This window comes from Acanthopagrus latus, chromosome 4 (assembly GCF_904848185.1).
Source record: "Acanthopagrus latus isolate v.2019 chromosome 4, fAcaLat1.1, whole genome shotgun sequence".
Lineage (NCBI taxonomy): Eukaryota > Metazoa > Chordata > Actinopteri > Spariformes > Sparidae > Acanthopagrus > Acanthopagrus latus.
Genome location: NC_051042.1, coordinates 13467153 through 13489363, shown reverse-complemented (window position 1 = coordinate 13489363; position 22211 = coordinate 13467153). Strand labels below are relative to the sequence as shown.

The 22211-nt window shown below is 41.5% G+C and overlaps 1 protein-coding gene across 1 annotated transcript in view; it reads left to right on the top strand.

The window, feature by feature from the left end:
- LOC119018331 (protein kinase C-binding protein NELL1-like) overlaps window positions 1–22211 on the top strand; it is a 257120-nt gene that overhangs the window by 198791 nt on the left and 36118 nt on the right. The window lies entirely within an intron of this gene.

The window sequence follows — 22211 nt, the reverse complement described above, 5'->3', positions numbered from 1 at the left end:
CTGGTTCAACCAACACTGAACAACTGCAACCTCGGTAAAACGTCTTCTTGTTTTTTGTTTGTTTTTGTTTGTTTGTTTGTGTTCATTTGATTTTCTAAAACCTAATACCAACTCAGTCAGCAACAACGTTAAAAGGACTTACTGGTGAAGTGAATACAGTTGATCATCAGAGTTCTGCAGGGAAACCTTGGGTCCTGGCATTCATTTCCGGCAGTCCCCAACGGCAGTGTCCCCCTCAGCAGGACTGTGTGCCTTACAACATAGCAAACGCTGCCCAGGAATACCCCCAGGAGCGTGAGAAAGAGCTCAAGGCATCAATGTGTCCTCCAAATTCCCCAGAACCCAATCCGATCAAGCATCCGTGGGATGTGCCAGTAGAAGTCTGATCCATGGAGGCCCAATCTCGCTACCCACAGGACTTAAAGGATCCGCTGCCAACACCTCGGTGCCAGACACCACAGGACTGCCCCCAGGGGTCCCATGTCAATGCCCCCAACGGCTCGGAACCGAATCCAATCCACAGCAGGGCCTCCACGGATCAGACCTGTTTTGGCACATCCCGTTGTTGATCACGTCTCAATACATTTAACAAAAACAAATATCAGAATCAGATCAGAATCAGATAAATATTAGAATGCTGTTAATTTTGAACCTACGGCCATGTTCCACCAGGATTTCTCATTCCTCGCCTCCTTCTGTAACGACACTGCTGCTCATTGCTGTGACACCTAATGATGTCGTAATTAGAAGGAGAAGACAGAAGGAAGCATGTTAGTCACACCAGCGATTAGCAGACAGGACAGTGTGGAGATATGATCCTACAGGTGTGTGTGTGTTGGATAGAGGGCGAATGAGTGCAACGGGGAAAAAAAAATTAAGAGCAGGACAGCAAGACGGAGGGTTAATGTAAAAACGACGATAACGGAAACAGAAAATGACGGGAGAAGGAAAAAGTAGTAGGTGTTTCGAACCGCCCTCACCCCCCTCCCTGCTTCTGTAACACAGGCATTAGGATGGGCGGCAGGTGGAAGGCAGGTCTAGGGAGAGATCAATGCAATTTGCAAAGTGCCTTCCACACAGTTTCTGCCTCTGGATTGTCTCCAGGCCCATGCTACACACACACACACACACACACATTTGCAGACAATGTACGACCTGACTGCAGTGTTACCTCCCCATTTTTCACTCTGGGAGTCACGGCCAATGTGCAAATGATGGAACACAGCAGCTAGAGAGGCGACAGTCTCAAACAATGTTTAGAATATGAATTATGGAATGTAAATATATGGAAATGACTAATTGTGGTGGAGAGGCTCATGTTCATGCACGAATGTGAAATAAACTATATGGTAAAAGGACACAGAACAAAGTGTGCGCGCCTGGACGTTACATCCATACGTGACTGCTGCATGTCAGTATGACACTATGGGCATTAATCTGCTGCTAAAACAGCCTCCACTCCTCTGAAAAGGTTTTCTTCGAGATGTTTTGAAAAACCCTGGCTGCTCGAATTTGTTCCAATTCAACCACAAGGACATGAGTGATGTTGGGCCAAACGGATTTGATTCATCCCAAAGGTGTTGGATGGGGCTTTGTGGAGGCCAGTCAAGTTCCTCCACACCAGACTAAAAACATAATTTCTTGGTGGAGCTTGGGGGATTGTGGTGTTGATACATGAAAGGGGACTTCCCCAACTGTTGGTAAAAAAAAGAAAAAAAAAAAAAAAAAAGCAAAGTAAACAGGAAAACCAGCCTCAGACCAAACATTTGCCATATGGTGTTGCTAATATAAAATCATCCATTATACAGAGACCTCTCATGACAGTGTCATTTCTCCTCACTGATAATATTTGTCAGACGCAGGTGAGGTGATTCCATACTTTTTAATAATGTCATTAAAACTTCCTGCGTCTTACCTATCCTATTCTGGCCAATTAGTATTATGCGAGCAGGGAGTTGGAGGAATCAGCTTCTATGTTCCCCTCCCCCTGAGATCTCATTACCGTGTGATGGCGACAGTGTTGGCCAATCGACCTGTGCCTCCCATCTCATTCCCCTCATACATCATCGCGGCCCTCTCAGGAATAAGGGAATTAGTCTGGGCGCGACTGCAGCTCCTCAGCCTGTCCCTGCTAATATTAATAAGGCACAAAAAGTGTATTTAGCCAGGCTTGAGCAATGAGCCCATAGCAGACGGGGCCAAATCGGGTTTCGGAGCCAAAAGTATGTGATAAACTTGACATGTTAAAAGCCTAACAGGTGATGAGTGACAACGGCTTATTTGCCTTGAAAGCAAACATTTTCAAAATTCCGCTCCAGGCCTTCAATTGGTGTACACAGCGAGCACATTTTAGTTGCAAAGCTGTAATTTGACCTTTTGTATCAGTTGTGACTTGAAGGTTGTTCTGCATACTTAAAGTCTATAAAACTCAAAATCTCTCAGTTCATTTATCTCTTAGACCCAGAACCGTTTAAGAGTCTGATTATGAAACAAAAATGATCGACCATATTGCAATGGTGGATTCCACTCTAAATGCACTCACAGCAGACTTAAAAAAAAATGTTTTAAAGAATTAAAGAAGTCATTATTGCCCAGAGCTGATGACATCATCTCTGTTGAGGGTTGCAAAGGCCCAGTACCAATCAGGTAGCCAAAGGTCTTATATACTCGCGTGGATGAAAGTGATGACGTTCTAGTGGTTGCTTTTTATTTCGTTTACTTCAGTCCCTCTTTTTGCCACTGAATCAGGTTAAATTGGTCAGTATTAATGACCAGAAGCCCGTCAACACGTGTCACTGCACCCTGGTGACGTGGTTAGATCACTGTCGATCATAAATACCTGTGTCTACCGCAGGGTAATTTAGGAATGAATGCCGATTGTACCCTCATCGAAGACAAGAGTCAGATGCTAGTGGTGTCGTTGTGTTTTCCTCCAGTGCTAAGGGAGTATTACTGAAAAGAGCCAGTTGTTGATGCAAAAAGGCAGCTGTAGTAAGATATCCATGACTTCAGGACTCAGTGTGACTGACATCTCAGCTCGTCTTCTTGAGATCGTGCAGAAAAACGACAGCACTGGTTATTCGTTGAAAGCCGCCCCCTGAATCCACTAAGTTGGTTTTCCTGACAAGCAACCTTGTGTGGCCGTGTGAATAATGGCCTTACTCTCTCGACTCACATCTCGCTCCTATAACAGGAGAGTAATTACAGCTAATATTGTTGCTACAGCAATGCTATGCCCCTTCGGTGACTGTTAACGACACGCTAGATTTGCCTGCTGATGATGTTATGCAAACAGACGATAGATGGATCGGTGCCGCTATTGTGGAGGCTGGCGCCGCTCGGCCTCACTGTGGCTTTGGTTTAGAGGCACAGTTTGAAAAACACAGTTAAAGATAGTGATTTAATACTTCTCAGAGATTTTCCCAACCCAAAGTTATACACACAGCCACGCTGGAAAAGTCCAGTTTGTCAGTGCACTTGGTGATCACAACTGTAGTGCCAAATATAACTCTACATCTGCCTGTCAGCATGCGTCCAACAGGCCTGCAGTCGGACCCCCTGCATGCTGCCACTGGGATGATTGTAGGGGCACCTAAAGAACAGCTTCCATCTCAAGAGCCCATTTTACTGTCACTGATTGACTAGTCGGACTGGAAGTGTGAAGGAATGAGGGGGTTAAGACTCCTTCCACCTTTACTTGCTCTTTCTTCCTCTCTCCATCTCCAGTCGCCTTTTGTGTGTTGCAATTCTCTCGGGCAGAGCGAAAGGGCTACCATTATGTCATCTCCCTCGGAGAACAATAAATAAGCCACAATAGTTCAATCGGAGCACGGTGCAAGATTATAGATCAGCATTGTTCCCGCTGCCAGCCTAATGATCAGCAGCCTATTCCCGAGCCTTTGTCGGCAGCAGAATGAGTGCGCTAATCTTGTTAATGGTCTGTTTCATTCCCTAGGACTGGTTTGTATAGACAAAGGGGTTTTAAATAGAGAGGATTTGAGTAGCGAGTCTAAACAGCGGCGCAGAGGACAAAGGCATTGACTCGTGCCTTTTCTCATCCTGCTATCGGAGCTAATCACAGAGGAACCATGTTGCAACCAGCTAACAGCGAGCAGTGAAACCCAGGATAATGTATTCTGAAAGACTGGAGTCGGGGGGGGCTCTGCTGCAGGGAATGTAAAAGAGGCATGAGAGGAGGGTGTGTCGGTGGTTGGGGGGTGTTGGATTCAGCCTTCATTTCCCCTACAAGTATGAGGCATTTAATTTTCTGTTTACATAATTATTGCTCCCCTTCATCCCCCTTTTTTGAGAGGAACAACACATTTAGCGGCGCCTCCGCCATGTAGTCCTGTGCTAGAGGGCATAGTGTTTTGTAACATTTAACTGGGTGAAAACCACAGCGTCTGAAGCTAGGATTAATTGCAAATGTGGAAGGAAAAAAAATAAAATAACACTAGTTGTTTTTGAAGCTTTGTAGGAATTATCATTTGAGGCAATTATTTTTAGTCCATGCCCTGCTGTTAGATGTAGCTGCAGTGCTCTAAAGAGAAAAATCCTCTCCCGTGCTCCACTCTATCAGATCCACTCGTGTAATGTGGGCCCAGAGTAATGCACCAAGGCGTAAATCTAGCGTGCTGTCCTCATTCTCTCTGATGTGTGGTGTTTGTCGTCTTCGATCAGTCTGGTGTCAGTGATACTCTGCAGTGTTGAATATGTGTGAAGAATGCTCTTTGTTTTTTATAGAGATACTTGTGTTTGATGCAGAATGGCGAAACCACGGTAACGAATAACGAACCCTGATGCTGGTACGCTAATTCTATTCGTGTAACTCATAGTTATGTTCAATATGTTTACAGCTGCGGTTAGGTTTGTAAGTAGCGGAGGCAGGATTCAACACACGCAGACTAAGTGGAAACATTTGAAGGTTTAATGCAACCAACTGACTGGGAAATGACGACGCCGACATCCACGTTGTCTTCCTGGCTCTTCCTGGCTCACGTGATTTTGGAGTATGTTCTATGATATTGTTGTATTTGACTTTGCACACTGACAGTATGGACGTTGTATTTTCTGTATTTGGAGCAACCCAATTGCCTGAATAGATGTCAGCAAAAAGTTCAAGCCTGCTACTAGACTGCTAACACTACAGGTAGCTTTTCTCAGCTCTTGGGGGAGGTTGCGAAGAAACAAGCCCAAGTTCATGTGTTCAGATGTGTTTCACTGCTCGACAGCTTCTCAGGAGGAGCCAGCAGGGTCCACTGAGGAATGTATTTGAAGACAACTCCGTTAACATGAACTTTTCATCCACAGTCGGCTGTGGCTCGGTAGATGCATTTTATCTGTGTGTTACAGTTTTATTGCCTTTTATCTGTTGCTCTCTGCCTCTGTATCTACTCCAAAGCGTCAAGGTGAGTGTGAGACAGGAAGAGGTGTAAGGGAAAACTTGAATGCAGGGTGGTAGATACATCAGCCACACGGTCACTGTTTTCATGCGGACAGCAACGACCAATTGGGAGCAGGATTTGTGATTTTCACATCTTCATATATCTTGTAATACTTTTTTTATAAATTGTATTGTATGTCACAATTATAAAACATTATAGGAAAAGCCTGAAACAGTGACTAGATAAATACAATTAGAAGGTCCAATTCTTAAGAAAGTTGATTTTAAAGTCTCATTCCCAATTGTAAATATTGACAATTTGGATTTCCAAACTCATCACTGACACTTTAGGACTGTGGGATTGGTTGTCCAACATCAACTGTTTTACAAATTGGACCTTTAAGATAACTCTAAATACATGTTTTTGTTGTTGTTGTGTTTCATTTTCTTTCATATCCCTTAATAATCTGGTGATTCCCTAGGTCTATTATGGGATCTTTTGAGAGGTATTGACAAAAACATTCCTATCAGCATTCCTTTATAAAATAACCATTTTAAAATTGTCACCAATAGGTGAAAAGCTAGCTATTCAGACCTGAACTTCTGTTCCCCATTCATTTCAACATGGCTGAAAGCCTGCATTTAGTGACCATGCCTATTAAAGCACTCTCAATTTTGTTCTAATGCTAAGCCTTTGCCTGACAATTGTCGCATGGTAACATATTATGTGAAATGGGTTTTCTGACAGAGTTAGAGGAAGGTTTGAAAAAATGCAAAGTCCTGACTTCAGAAATATCCATCCAACATATTTCTTTTTGTACATTAACCATTAATATTTGACATCAATGAATTACTTTTTTCAAATGCCTGGGAGTCTGCTAGACATGCCTGATGTCAAATAATTAGCGTTTGAAAATTACATTTGCTGCACAGAAAACTGACTAGTTTTCATAATACTGAGAATACCACATTCTCACACAAGTTTGCAGGTAAGATGGTGGGATAAGATAATCTCTCTATAAAATCAAGGAATCTGTGTGTGTGTGTGTGTGTGTGTGTGTGTGTGTGTGTGTGTGTGTGTGTGTGTGTGTGTGTGTGTGCCTCAAATATAAATAATAAATATCTGCAGATCAGGATCAGACTGACCTGAGATTTTCAACATGGCTGCTGTGTGGTTTAAGGGTGTGCAACATCGGATTTGTTTGGACTACAATGATAAATTATTTGATAAATGATTTAACATTCCACTAGCATTGTCAACCATAGCCCCCATCGTCGCATGCGCACCAGAGCCAATCACTGCAAGCCCGAAACAAGTGGATTCATACCATGCAGCAGCGCAAGCTGGACCGAGATTTTGCCTGAGGCTCGGTCCCGTTCTGTGCATCTACACTTACAAACTGACCGTTGTGGATATAATGAGACTAAATGAGTCCTAACCGAGTCTGTTCGGGTCTGAGGAGATCCGGATACACGAGTACAACAAAGTGGAATCAGAATCTGTGGATGTTTGTGTGTAGCAAGCTGCTAGCTCACCCTCACGCCCCACCTCCTGAGTAGAAGGACGTGCTGGCTCGTCCAAAATCGGACTTATGATAAATAATGTCCGGCACACTTTTTTGCAAAATTTGCAGTCATGTTTGCTTTGTGTCTGGTGCAGGAAGAAACGGTAAAAACAGGCTTTTGTCACAGAAGTGTCAGCAAGCAGGAAGTGTTTGCAAGCAAGAAACACGTTCCTATTGGTGGAAAAAGGCACCACACCAACCAATCACAAAATTACATGGCAAACCACGTGATTTGGTTGCTGAGGAAGGGGGAAAGTTGCGGGAGGGTGTAGTGTGTTTAGTGTGCAGTGTGGTCGTTTTTTTTTTGTGTTGTGAGTCAAAACAAGGAGGAGGCAGCTGAAGGTTGAGCAGGCAGGGAGGAGCTGAGGAGCCCTGAGCCTGAGGCATTGCCTGCATTTAAATGTAAATTGTTACATATAACTTTGTAAATGTCAAAAAGTCATGCACAAATTTAGCAAACAACAATTTATATTTACGATGTAAGTAATAAAAATGGTTTGTTAAACATATTTGTGGTTTTCACAGTAAAAAAAAACAAAAAAAAACAAAAAAAACTTTTTCCTACTCGGATTTTATGTTTTTTTGTGATTTTAGGTCCATTGTGTTAATACAGTATGTCAAAATGAAAACAAATAACTGTACAGTCACACATGTGAGGTTGTGCTGAAAATAATGACACCAAACAAGGTAAAATCAAAAGTAGTCAAAAATGGCCAATTACGTATATCCCTGACGTCCCACTTTCAAACACAGCCTCATTTGGCCATCCATGAAAAAGCAACTTAACCTCCCACTTTTCTATAGGAACACATACTTCCTATGGGCAATGCACTAGTTGTTCTAGATTATTAGCACCTTTATTAGGTGTGCTGACAATAAAACCTCAAGCACAGGCAGTGTGTTATAACACACAGCATGTGATTTATACACAGAAGAGAATATCCTCAGTTGAGAAAATGTAAAGATAGAGAAAAACAACTTTGTTTTTTATAATTAGTAGTGAAGCGTATGTCGCAAACTTAAAAGAAATTGATCACTCCATCACTTTCAGTTTTATGCAGTAATGTGTTCCCCATTCAAAATAATTTAGCTTCAGGGTATCCATCCCATGAGAAACAAGGTCTCTGTATGCTGCAAAAGAGACTAAAAGAAAGTGACACCTTTCACCTGATGTTTATTTGTCTTAATAGGAACAAGTGTAAAACACTGGATATTTGTGTCATTGATAAATAATGCAATAGCTGATCTGTTTATAAAGCTGTGCTTAGCATCTCATGTTAGCTTAATTTCTCCAGATGCCTTCTCCCTTGTCCAATCAACTGAAAATTCAAAGAAGACACATTTTGCTCAGAACCAAATGTGTCATCCTCGTCAGTTTCTGAATTATTTCATTTAATTTGCAACCTACACTAATAGCATAAATAAATTCACCTGGCAGAAAAAAAAAACCCTGATTTCACACACAGATGGGGTTTTCGACTGGGAGTGAACAGCACAAAGCCCAGAGGCTCCAGGGTCCAAAAGACTTTAGTTCAGATCTGTGGGCCCTGACTGATTTATGGCAGGCTGCAGGCTGCACACACACACACACACACACACACACACACACACACACACACACACACACGCATACACACAAAAAAGGGGTGGACAAGTCGAGGAAATAATTGACCAGGAAAGTGCCTTGAAACCTCAGATTGTCCAATATTTTTTACTTAGATTCTCTGAAAGTGTAATCGATTAGTAATCACTTATTATTCCTGAAATTGTGATGTAACTTGTTCTTAGAGAGTGGAATAGAGTATTCACATCATAGTTTTAAATTAATTCATGAATGACAACATCAAGACTTAAACCTAAACTTGATTCAGAGTCAAGTAACAGTAAATGAGAGCTTGACTGTGTGACTGTCTTGATTGACTTCTCACTCAGAGGGGGAAGCGATCTTTGACGGTAATTGCAGCACACAGTATGTATTCAGATTGTGTGACTTACACATAGACGTGATGATATGATCATGCTGTGTACTGACACAGTGAATACACATCCAGAAATCATTTGGAATGAATACAGTAAAGATGCTGCTCATTACTCCAGAACTCACCTGATGCATCAGGTCCCTGATGGGACAAATGGGATGATAGGTAATAGAGGCAGGTCACTCAAAATCTAATATCTGTAAATCACCCCAATCATGGTTTTCTGCATTGAATTCTGTATAACCAACCGAGTGTTTTTATTAGAGTCTGATATCTGGGACTTTTGCAAATTAGTGCAATGTTTCTGTCAAGCAGGAAATTTGGAGGGCAGGCCACAAACACAGAGCTCGTCAAAAGAAGAGCCATTATCGGGACATACAGACAGACGGATACCCCAAAACACAATGGAGTTTACATGATAACCACAAAGATGCTACAATTATAAAATCCAAAAACAGTAAGCACTCGCACCAGATGGCCAAGTTAATTTGTTAGCACGCAAACATTTACTAATCACAGTGCAGAAACAGCACATTAAAGAAGTGGAGTAAAAAAGTGCCTGCATTTGTGCGGCAGCTACATTTCCTTGTTACCATGCAAGAGAATGCAAAATGAGTAAAATAAGTCCTGCTGCAGCCAGCTACAACAGTAAAATGCAGCTTTCATGTTACTGTGTGGACGCTATTAATCCTATGTCCAATCATACATATAAATAATTAATCAGTTAATGTACTTCCTCCACCTCTCGCTAATTAACAATGAACACAAAGCAAAGCCGAGACCGAGGGGAATGTCATTAGTTTTGCAGGTGTTCAGTCACAGAGCGCAGTATGGAGCAAATTGAAATTTTGACCTGATAATGGCACACCATGATAAGTCAGGGGAACACCACCAACATGATTATGTTACATCAGGGATGTCTGAAACAATGCATGGAGCCAGCTGAGTAAATGCTTAAAACTTAACCTGACACCTAACCTTGAAATCTGACCTTTCGTCGGTGCGAGATGAAAATTTAGAGGATCACAAAAGCTTCAAGGACCGTTGACCAAGGCACCATGGCTTAGAATCTGGAGTTCAAAGCCCCCTGTATGTTGGCTGCCCAATACTCCCTCTGGATGGGTTAAGTGCAGAGTACCAGTTTGTCTACACTGCACAAGTGATTGTGTTGTTTATATATTCTTCTATGCGAGAAGAAGATTCTCCTGTCATGTTTCTTGTCCACATCTTCCACATTTTCCAGCAATCATCGTTGCGATCATTCAGATTTCATCCACGTTTTCTGGCCACTTTTTTTCCCCATTCATGTGGATGGACAGAATGCTCAGAAGTCCCACATTTTCATACCTTCTCAACCATTTTCAAATTTTTATTACCCATTCATGCTTTCAGCTACAAGCTCCATTCAAACCTCATGCAGTCACTTCAAAATCACATTTCATCTCTCTCTAAGCCATCCTTCCACTTTCCATTCGCATTTAAACTTTTCAAGACATTTAGTTTTCTTTGAAGCGTAGTGTTAGCTTAGTTTTAATGTAAGTCAATTAGAAATCACTTCAGACCCACTGATTTTCAAACTCTTCCATGTCCTTCATACACTCACCTAGAAACTCTCTTCTGATTTGGAAACATCTGCAATGACTGGGACTTATATACTATTCAACTTTTTCATGTCATTCATATTTTGAACAGAGTCACTGTTCAGATATTCCTCTTTTTTGCCATTTTCAGATGATTTTCAGGACTCAACTGAAGAGCTCCAAAACATTCTGACGATCTTTGTCTTCAACTCGCTCCCATTCCTAAACTTTTAACTCTACCTACGCCATTTAACACAATCTTCCACACAAATTCTAATTCTCATTGGGACCTGACATGACGCATATCTCTCCTCCAGATTCAAGCAGTATGTGTCATGGGTATTTCCACCTCTGCAATCCGCCTCTCAGCTGTAAACCTTATCTTATCATTGAAACAGCAGAGGTTGGGGAAAACAGTTGTGTTGGCTTGCCTGCCTCTGAGTGTGTGTGTGTGTGTGTGTGTGTGTGTGTGTGTGTGTGTGTGTGTGTGTGTGTGTGTGTGTGTGTGTGTGTGTGTGTTTGTTGTGTTGTGTGTGTTGGTAATGGATTCAGATAGAGGGAGTCGCTCTTCCCGCATGGCCCTTGGTTATGAAAGCTCCTCACATTCGGCTGCCAAGGGCGTTCCCGCTCCTCCCATTCTGGCTGATCTGATAGGTTCATGCCCCCATGACTCTTCCACAGATGAAAATAGATAAAATCATCCAGACGTGGTGTGAACAGCCAGTTAATGTTCACCACACACTGATTCAGTTGGGGAAAAAAGGCAGTGAAATAAATGTCTTTTTTGTTTTGTTTTTTTTTTTCTTTTTCTTTTTATTCAGCAATTGATTTATTTTTTTGGTTGTTTCATTTTACATAAAGAAACAAACACATTTTCCCAACAAAGAGAAGTGTTTGGGCTCAGGGTTATTTTGTTTTTATTTATTCACAGAAACCAGGGAACTTGTCGTCACCCAACTCTTTTTAGAAACATATTTCAACTTCATTTGGACTTTGGCTAAGAAATAATTTAAATGATATATAATGTAACTTTGAACCTGGATTAACTGATTCTGTCGGCCAGTCGGTGGGAAGAAACAAACTATGAGCACAAAACTGCTCTTGTATTGAACAGTAACAGACAGCTGTCTATTTTGCAGATACATTTGCTACATTTGAGTTTTCCACCTGATAGATATCCACCACCGACCTTCCTACTACCTCCACCTTTTTCGACAACAAATCATCTGCCGCCTGTGTTGTTCAGGTTATGATTTGGTTATTGCTGGAAGAAAAAGTGTACCAGCTTTTAGTTACTGACTTTTATTTGTATTTTCTATTAAAGAATTTACAAGTACAAGGCCTGATACGAAAGCATTTTCTTGTGAAAACAGGACAAAAAGGATGAGACAGCAGGGAATGTCTGTCTGTTTGTGTCCTTCCAGATAAAAACACTATAACATTCTTTCTGTCAAACTCAAATACTACCACAATATCACATGATCTGAGGTCACATTGGCAAACTATGCCAACTACGCTAAGACCAAATCAGTACGTGAATGTCTGCCAAAATGTCAGTTTTCAGAGATCTACAGCACAGTGTATGTGAGTTCCAAAGGCCCATGCATTGAAAAGGCTACATTTTAACAATTAAGGACTTCTACTACTTGATTGAGAATTTAGGAAAAGATGGTGGTCTTGGTTTAAGTTAAATGAAACCACGTTTGATAACTGGAAATAATCAGGTTGTAAACCAGCAAACATGCGTCTGGTGTCAGTCTGACATCCTGTAAGCATTCCTGGTTTTGATTTAGTTTGTTCAAATTACACATTCACACCAATGCAGTACTCTTTCTTTCCAACTTTGCAGACAATAATGTTCTAATCTATTCTATTTGATTTGCTACACCCACCTGTGATTCAGACTGACACCAGACATCATTACTCACACAACCAGAGGAGGTTGCTTGTAACCATGAGATTCCACCAGATAAGTGTCCTTGGCGTTACCGCCAATTTCCACTGCATACGGGTCTGCTGCGTTGCGGTTGCGATCCGGTTTTGCCCCACCTTCCCCCATCCGGCAATCCCCACCGGTTGCAGTTTGAGTCTGCCACGGCGCAGTGCGGTAGACAGCTGGCATCACGAGGCCAAGTTCCCTCGATAATCACATACTTGCGACGGCAGTTATAGGTCTGTGTTAAAGAAACAACAAAACCAAGTGTTCCTGACCAAAGGATTAGTAGAAGAGCTTGTAATTGTCCCTTTTTTGAGATTTGTGTGCTTGCGTCAACACAGAGTGTTTTATGTTGAAAAGTAACAGGATGTTATATTTGGTGAGGCAGGTCTTACGGTATAATCGTACATGTTCTTTGGACTCTATCCTGATGCCACACAAGCGCAGGTGTTTTGTCAGATGGTACATTACTCAATCTTTACGCATCAATCATTAATGCAACTTTTATGGTAAAAAATTAAAAAAAGGGTCGGGCTCACATATCTTGAAGCGGCTTCCTCTCTTTGCTTGTACTCGTTTTAATCTTCTCTGATTATTATAGCGATATAATTTATCACCTCTATCATAAAAAGAAACAGGTGCAAGTTCATGATATGCTTGTTGGTCAATCGGCTTACATAACCCAACAGATCATTATGCATGGGGAGCCAAGCGGGAGCCTAAGGTAGAGCATTGGTGGGTACTTTAGAGCAGCCTCATACTTTTAGGTATTTATGGGAAAAAAATAAAAAACTCACTTTGGATGAATATTATGGATCATGCTTTTAAGAGCTCAGGCTAAGTCTCGAGACAGCGATCCTCTGATATTAAAGTGGCATTAGTCAGGATGATCTGGTAATGGATGACTCGCCACACAAGAACATGTCGTTGTATTTTGCTGCCTGAAGTTTAATAACTAGGGGGAAAAAAATACAGCACTTTCAATGCTTTTAAAGTGAAAGTTGGAACCTCAGAAGGCCGTTTAAACATTGACAGCTGTTTTACATCTAGGAAATGTGGCACAGAAAAAAAAATCCGGTTGTCAGTTCGCTCATGTTTTTCAGTCTTCTCTCAGTCTAACAGAAACTAATGGCACCTCAGTGTTAGCTCCATCTTCTGCTGCCATCTGGTTACGGAGGCGACTTTTCAAACTGTCTCTCTGCACATACACTACTGATGTTATGTATGTGTAATGAATTATGGTCACTGTTGATCACTGGCAGGTTTAGTTTTATTTATGATCACATCTGCTTACAGGTATGACAGCACCCGAACCAAATGAAAAATTAAAATGCCTGCTCTCTTGTCAACAATCCCTGCTCACGTTCCTGATCAGCTAATGGTGGCCTTAAAATAGGAGTAAAAGCATATGTTGCAAGAATTATAAAGATGTAATAATGTGGCACCACTGATATTCAATTTGCATTGTAATTTACAGTTTCACTCGGAAACCCACATGGATCGAAATACTTGTCGCTAGCCCATCCACCATCCTCGAGCGGTTTGAAATGTGTGGAGGTTGGCCCTGGAGCGAGAAATCTCTGAGAGCACCTGGTTGAATTAATTGTCGTGTCAACGGTATTGATCAACCACCCTTTCAACCCTCTGCAGATACATGATGGCAGTAAAAATCTGCCTTAATGCGTCTTTAATCCATGCCGACCGCCTGGCCCGAGTCCTTATTGTCTTGTAAGTGCGGTCATTATCTGTGATGTTCAGTAAATGCCCAACAGAGAGTACAGCCAAGGGTGAACTGCCTCGACTCTGATGCGTAACAAAGTGAGGCATTTGTATGAGTAAATGGATTTGTGTTAATTCCTTCTCGGCTCAGTTTCTGGCCTGCTCAGCTCTTCCTCGCAGGCTAACAGTGGACTTCTACCTCTGCATTTAAACCGGCTGCTGAGGAAATTCATTAGCAAAGAGACTATGCAGATATAATGCAGATAACCTGCAGAGCTTGAGTTTGTGGAGGAGAGAGGAAGAGGAAGGAGTCCATTATCTAGATACCCCTCTGTTCCTCTGTCAGAACAACTGATGGTGTGTCCAGGAGCGCTCTGTGATGTGTTTTATCTCACAACCTCTTCTTCTTCCCGATATCAGCATCTGTTGGAAGACATGCTTCCATTTAAAAGCTGCATTAATTGATTTCCGTTCACAAGGGGCCTGGGAAATTGCAAAACAAGCTGACAGAAACTCAGCTCGGGCATATCATCACCTTTTAAAATAATTTATGGCTAGCTTTTTAGCAAACACTCATTTGTTTACACATCCAGCAGACACGGAATAACATTATAATTAATCTGTGTCTAACCTTGCCTGAGAGCCAGACAAATATACAGAGCTCATGTTTTATTTGCGATGGCTGAGTCGTCCCATTCACACAGTTTTCCCTGAGACTGGGTTTGTCTTGGACCAATCACAACTATAGGGCGGGACAGAGGAGCGATCTGCTGATCCGACCAGGCTAGCAAAAATCAGACCAAACCGTCAAACCAGGCAGTGTTGATTGGATATGAATCAAGATTCTGATCTGCCTATTCGCCTCAGAAACACCTTTTAGCGTGAGTCTTCCATTTTTTTTTCCATTTGGAGGTCTGCTTGTTGTTGTTTGTGTTGATAATCCCCATTAAAAATCAATAATGGCTTGGGAGGGACCAGACTAAATGGCCATCCACACCATGCATTGCTTAATTAATCATTCCAACTCATTGGATGGCAGATTGGAGTCCACACCACAACTAAAATGAGAATGACAGTGAAGAACAAGGGTCCCTGAAGTTTGTTTTTGAAGTGCTTTATATTGATGAGCAGGATAATTGATGTTGACTCAGTCGAAAATATGAATAAAATGTGTTTTCAAAAGACTATGACTCTCCGAAAAAAGAGTGTTTGATTCTCCAACTCCTCTCACTCCTCAATATTCGAAAACCATATCCTTCTGGGAGTTTTCTTCTTTTTTTTCCCCCTGCACAACGAACAGCAGTAAAAAGTTATGAATATAAATCGTCCTTAGCTGCCAACACAGATGGAGAATGCGTTTACAGAACTTAGTTGTTCATCAGTGTGGATGCTCGCATACTTATCTTTATAGTGTTTGTTTTTGTAATCACTCTCATTGGCGACAGACCTTAAAACTCATTTGTAAATTAGTCTGGTGACGCTAACGATGATGTCTGATCAGCTGATGAAGTCCAAAGTTCACTGTCCTTTAAGCTCTAAATGTGGTCCCCAACTCCTGGGAACAATTCCTGGCTCTTTAGCTTATATACGATTAACTGTCCTCACCAATTAAAGGCTCTAACTTTGTATGTCAGCTGTGTGGTGATTGGCAGGTACTGAAGGGTACATTGGGTTTATCGGAGCATTTCACTGTCTTTAGAACCAAATGCTATGGTGTGATATCAGAAATGCCACCAAAAGTGTGTGTCAATTTACTTGGTGTGTTTGTGTATTGATAGTGAAACCAAGAGCCTTCATTGATCGCTATTGATTTACAGTTGACAGGAGATATGAGTGATATTATTGCTGTCTTGTGGTTGTTATTCTTTATTTTAGGCATGCGAGACAAACCCAAATTAGTATTGAAAAATAATGATAAAGGAGACTGCAGCCTCACACAAGTCTCTAAGATAACATATTGAGATTTTTAGAAACAGATCTGTGGATGGATGATTAAAAAATATTAAAGCAGCATTATGTAGAAACCTGGGTTTGTGTGGCTTGGCACTTTAACGTCAAAATGAGCGTGGAGCTGTTATTTTGAGGTAAAACAGTGTTGCTCTTAATAAAAAATATACTCTTCACTCGAATTCCTGTGTGACTGACCACTTCAATACATAAATAAGCTGAAAGTGACTCAAAAGCTGGATGATATTTCATCACTATGACCCTAGTCTGTGCCTTCCATATATTAGTGTTACCTCAAAGACTTTTCTTACCATCTGGATGAAAATGTATTCCATCTGCTGCACCATCAAAAAGACTTTTAACCTGCTTCCCAGGTTCCTATGCAGCAACTGCGTGGCTACGATCCTTGTTTGGATTAAGTAACAGAGAATTGATTCAGAGCCAACTTTTGATTTCCCATGTTATTTTTGTCTTGAACTTTGGAAAACAGGTTCAAATCTTTATTTAGCATGCAGCAGACTGAACATTTTTTTTCATCCAGATGGTTGATGGAGTCTTTGAGGATTCTGGGAATATTTTCAAACAGGGATGTCTCAGGTTTTCTATCTGTTTATAGAGATGGATACCTATGACTGTAACTCCAATGGGATGCTGTTACAGTTGTATGAGAGGCACAAATCGGGGCTTTGAGTAACCATTTTCACTATACTCGTGCCGTTTGCTTCAATGTTCAGGCCAAAGTTAAAACTATTTTTAAAATGCAGCGGCAAACTCTTGAAATTTGAACTTTAAATTAGATATGAGATCATTAACAGGAGGCACGATGTCTTAATGGGGCATATCACTGAGCTGTGCTACCCTCATGGGATGCTAATTATTAGCTCAGTTGTATTCTACCGTAGAATTACAAAGCTTTTTTTCTCTCTCTTCACCATCTTTTTCTGTGATACCCCTGCTCTTAATTCTGAGATGGATCCTTGGACACCCAATGACGGTGGATGCGGCTGTTAGCCATGCCACAGGGTGGAATGATTCCATTCTCACCACCCACTGGAAAGCAATCTAGGCCCATAATGGGAAACTCAAATAGCAAATCTGTGGTTATAAGCATGTCTCGAGAAGTCACGAGTCAGCAACAGGCTCAGTTGAGCCTGAGATAGTTTCGCTGGAGGTCACGGGGACGACAATGGAGGAGGGCGGTGTCCTCCTCGCAGCCCCAGCGCAGGATATTTTTTGCTGTAGCGGGGAACTTGGTAATGTAATGTGGAGGGGGAGCAGGGGGAGGAGTCGGAGATGAGAAATTGAAAAAAGAAAATGAGAATAGGAGTTGATAAACTGAGGGACACAAAGAGGAGAGGAAGACAGAGGAAGGTGAAGTGGTGAGATGCTTTGTGTATGTCAGAGCTGAGATTACAATGTTTTGTAGAGGCTTGAGACATTTCCAGCAATAACAGAGCATGATAGCGATCTGATGCATCAATGGTAAACACCGGGTTTCGGTTTGAGAGCAGGAAAAATATAGATTGATTTTTCTATGACACAGAAGAAGGAACTGGAACATAATACAATGCAGCTATAACTCTCATCTTTGTAAGCTTGTCTTCGAGGATGTGAGATACCCCCTCCCCTCTTCAGTGGTATGAGATGTTCTCTGCTGTGGTTGTGGAGCAGCAACACCACTTTCTTCTTAATCGTATTTTGTAAAGGACAGAAGAAATCCCCTCAGAGAGCTGATGCTGTACTAGATCCACCAAAGATCTAGGAAAGCGATTTTGAGGACACCACTGCCTGTTGTTAATGGAATGACAAACTGTGAACACTCTCTCAAACAGGTATAGATAAATGCACACCATAGCCTTACCATATCGGCAGACATTTTTGGCTGAAAACCACTGCAAACTGCAAGTAAAGTTTTCAAACATCACTGACTTTCACTTGAGAGTAGAAAACAAACCATTTTGTGGCATGGTGGCTGAGAAAAAAAATGAAGACAATGCAAAAAAATGCAGATCCTCTAATGGCTATTTGAGGCAGCTTCAAAAGCAAGTCAATACCCTTAGACCCCATATTAAAATGCCCAAATTTACAGCAGTAATGTAAACAAGTTTACAGCACGGTAAACCAATTTTGTTCCTCAATACCAAGAACTTCTTTAAATTTGCAAAGGCTTAAAGTTACACATGTGAAAATCAGGTAATAGATATGTGTTGTGAACGTGATATGGCAGGTTTTTTACAAATGTTAAAAATGTATGTAGCCTATGACAGGTACAAATTCATCTGTGGTTTGCGGAATGTAAACTACAAACTTTATATCCTGCCGACTGGGCTGTCAGATGCCAAACATATGGGTCTTTTGTTTTTCTTTTTTTTTAAATGGTAGCCAATGACAGTTGATGCTATATTTTGTGGTTCATTTCAGCCAAAAATGTCTGTACATCAAGCTTGAAGTTCAGTAGTGTCATTTTTGATTACTTTTATTCTAAATAATATAACTAATACAGTTAACTAAAAACTGTAAATTATCAGTTTACCAGCGTAACAGTAACTAGGAGTGAGTTTTAATATGAACTCATTTTAATCCAACGATTTTCCTGGATTACATAGCAGCAGCAATATTGTAATGATGAGAAAGCCCAGTTTCAGTAAGGAGTTGTCATATGCTGGTGGTCTAAATTATGTGTTTTTTGGTATTTTTTGTTACTGACAAGTGACCTCTGAAAACTAGGGGGTTGGCTGTGGGCAAAAAAAAAAAATCATCTCCAGTGGCGTTTTATTGAAAAATGCATATCTAAAAAAACGTTCAACAAACCCACCCCCATCGAAGCCCCCCCCCCCCCTTATCTTTGGAAGTCATTAGTTCAATAGGCAGGCGGCATTATGCTGATGGTGGTGAAATGATAATTAGTGCTGGAGATGGATTGAGTCAATATAAGTGTAATTAATTTTCAAGTGTGAGCTTTATTAGTACAGAGGCAATCACGCTCCTAATGAGGGCCTGATAGAACTTCTTAAGTCACGGAGCCAGTCAAATTAATAGCTCTAATAGCTTCTGGCATGGGAATATGTTTTTATTTGTTGCACTTATGCGTTCGTTTGTATATTAAGCACTTCTTTTTTTCTTTTTTTTTTTTTCAAATGCCGGGGTGATTAGAAAATCTTTCTTTGGATTCATAAACTATAGGGAGACAAGTTGGTGTGCATACATTGCACACACACACACACACACGCACACACACACACACACACACACACACACACACACACGCACACACACACAGATATTACACTTAGTCACCCAATATATGTGACCATGAATAGATTTTCAGCCCATTAAGGCTCATCTTTCAAATCATGTCATTAATTAAGCTTAGAAACACTCAAAGTAATTTCTCTTTAATGAACTTGCTCAATTAAGTCTGCCCTCTTTTGGTTTAATCCTCCTCGCTTTAAGCACCAACTACTCCTTCTCGCTGTGTCTCTGCAGTCACTTGTCTTTTTGTTTTGTCGAGTACGTTACCCTGCGAGCGCTCCTCAACCTGCTCCCTCTCCTTTGAGGGTTTGTCTCGGCCACCTTGATGCATCACACCCTGTGTGCTCACAGAACAAAATCGGCGTCGTCCGGGCTGCCAGCCTGCTCCTTGTGTTGGTGTGCCTCAAAACTGCAGTGTCGGGCAAAAAATTGTACTTAAGCTTATGAGAAAACAGCCCTCTTTATTATTTGATTCATTACCTCAGTAAACATTTTCCTAATACGTTCATAGTCTAAATTGTTAGTTTCAAGTCTTATCTAATAGAGCTTTATGTCTGTTTTGTAAATCTCAGCGTGATCTTAGCTTGCCCCTTGAATCTACGCCGTACCTATGATGTGGCCGCTGCATAGGTGCCTGGCCTACGCCATAGCCTGATGTGCACCGTCAGAGGAATGTTTGGATGATTGCATGTTGCAGCTTCTCCTACACTGCTTAGCAGAGGTGGTAATACCACCTCATGTATTACCACCTGACATGTAGTTTACCCAGTAAACACACAACCCTCTTGAGCCGTTGAAGTCCCTCCTGACCTGTCGGCTGCTGCTTTTTCTTGAGATATACTCCTCCTCTGGAATCGCTTTTCACTGCCAGAGTTTCTCTGGGTTAAGTGAGTGGACCCACTGGATGTCTGAAGGGCAGTGGTGGTAACATTCATGCTCGGCCTGTCTGTTCTGTCTAACCCAGAAACACAGCTGCAAGCCAAAAGGGTCACTGTGTTTAGAGACGAATTTACAGCCGACAGTCTGTTTACCGCCAATAGAAACAAAGACAAACAACAGCGGCATAGACTCTGCATAGAACTTAAGCCTTCAGAGTATAATAGACAATAAAGCAGATCCTTTCTATACATAAGTGGCTACAATGTGATTGACAAGAAGCTACCACGGCAATGTAACTTATATAACATCGCAGGGCTGAGTCATATCAACAATCATCATACGCTTTATAACACCAACATTTTTGACCAGTTCTGCATTACAGTATTTATTTTCACTAACACGAAACAGAATGTCCCTGTGGCACCCTCACATGACTGTAAGGAGGAGGTGTAAAGTAGGTGCAGACAATCGAGTGTAGGAAGTGTATGACTTTGATAGTGGAAGCAACTGCTAGCACTACATCAAGCATGAGCACTGCTTTATTTGGGCTTTGGCACTGGCCATTCTCTCACTTTAACCACAGAAAGTAGTTTCTTAACCAGACTTTAACTTAAGTGGTGGCAGGCCAGAAAACACTCATGAGTCACTTTGTGAACAGTCTGTTGGATCGTTTCAGGGAGCATAAACAAACGATCAGTGCCGCGTAACGACTGTTCGTTGTGTGTGACGTGAGTGTCACGACCCTTCTACACAACAACACGACACACTTGTAAGCTAAACTCTCAAAGAGAAAATGTGAAGTGGCAAAGCCATGCATCCCAGGATTTCTTCACATTTATTTTTTAAGTGTGGTGGTAGAGCAAGGCACGCTTTAGACTGAACCTTTAATCTGCTTCAGAGTTAAGCTACCTGTATAGCAGCTTCCCCACAATCAGTGTTTGAAGGTGTTTGTGTGTGGGTCGGTGGGTTGGTGGGTGGGTAAATGTGAGGGTTTTCTGAAGTACTTGTACCGTTGTCAGGATAAGTGTGCCGTATCAAAGAAATCCACTTACCTTGGTACCAAGCCCGAGTGTCCACAGTTAAATCTGTAACATCGTTATCACAAGTACTGTGGAGCTATTAGAGGACGCCCAATAAAAGACACAAGCAGAAACAACATTCAGCTTGGGTTTGCAGTGGAAGCATTGGCTGACATGATACATTTCATCTCTGTCTCTCATAGGAAAAGCAAGCCTTGAGGGTTGTTTTTAGTTACCAAGCCGTTCGAAGTAAAGAAAAGTCAAAGCGCAAGGATTTGTAAACAGTCACTTTTGTCTGTCCCAGGCCAATATTTGCCCTCCTTTTGGCTCCCCATCAACAAAAAAAATGTCTGTTGCTAGGTGTCTCATTTTCACCAGCTGCTTGTAAACTTTGCTGTTTGGTGCCGGACAGGTAGTGGTACTGGAGTGCACATTGCATTTGTCATGGATTTCTGCTGAACGGTTGCCTGCTGCTGCTGCTGCTGCTGCTGCTGCTCAGTCTGAGCCATAAAATAAATGTACTGTAAAATCAAAACAATGAGCTAAATGGGACTTTAAAAAGATAAGGAGGTGGCACTGTTGACATTATTTTACCCATGGTGCCTTTTGGTGCCATCACTTTACTCTAAGACGGCCACATGGAGAAGCTGTCCTCTCGGTGATGATCACTTGAAAGACAAATTTCATATCAGACAGTTTTAATAAAGCAAAATGAATTTGACTGGCATGTGAGGAGCTATGGGTAATAACACTAAAACTGCAGTGATTTTTAAATGATTCTTTTTCACCTCTTTTCCATGCACAAAATTGACATTTCAGGTCTTGCGATGATATTTTATCAGGTTGCTCCGCGGCACCCCCCCCCCCCCCAACTACACACGCTTTCAAACATAAAAAAACATCATTTATAAACTCATGTGGATGACAAACGTGTCAGTGTTTCCTCCCAGAA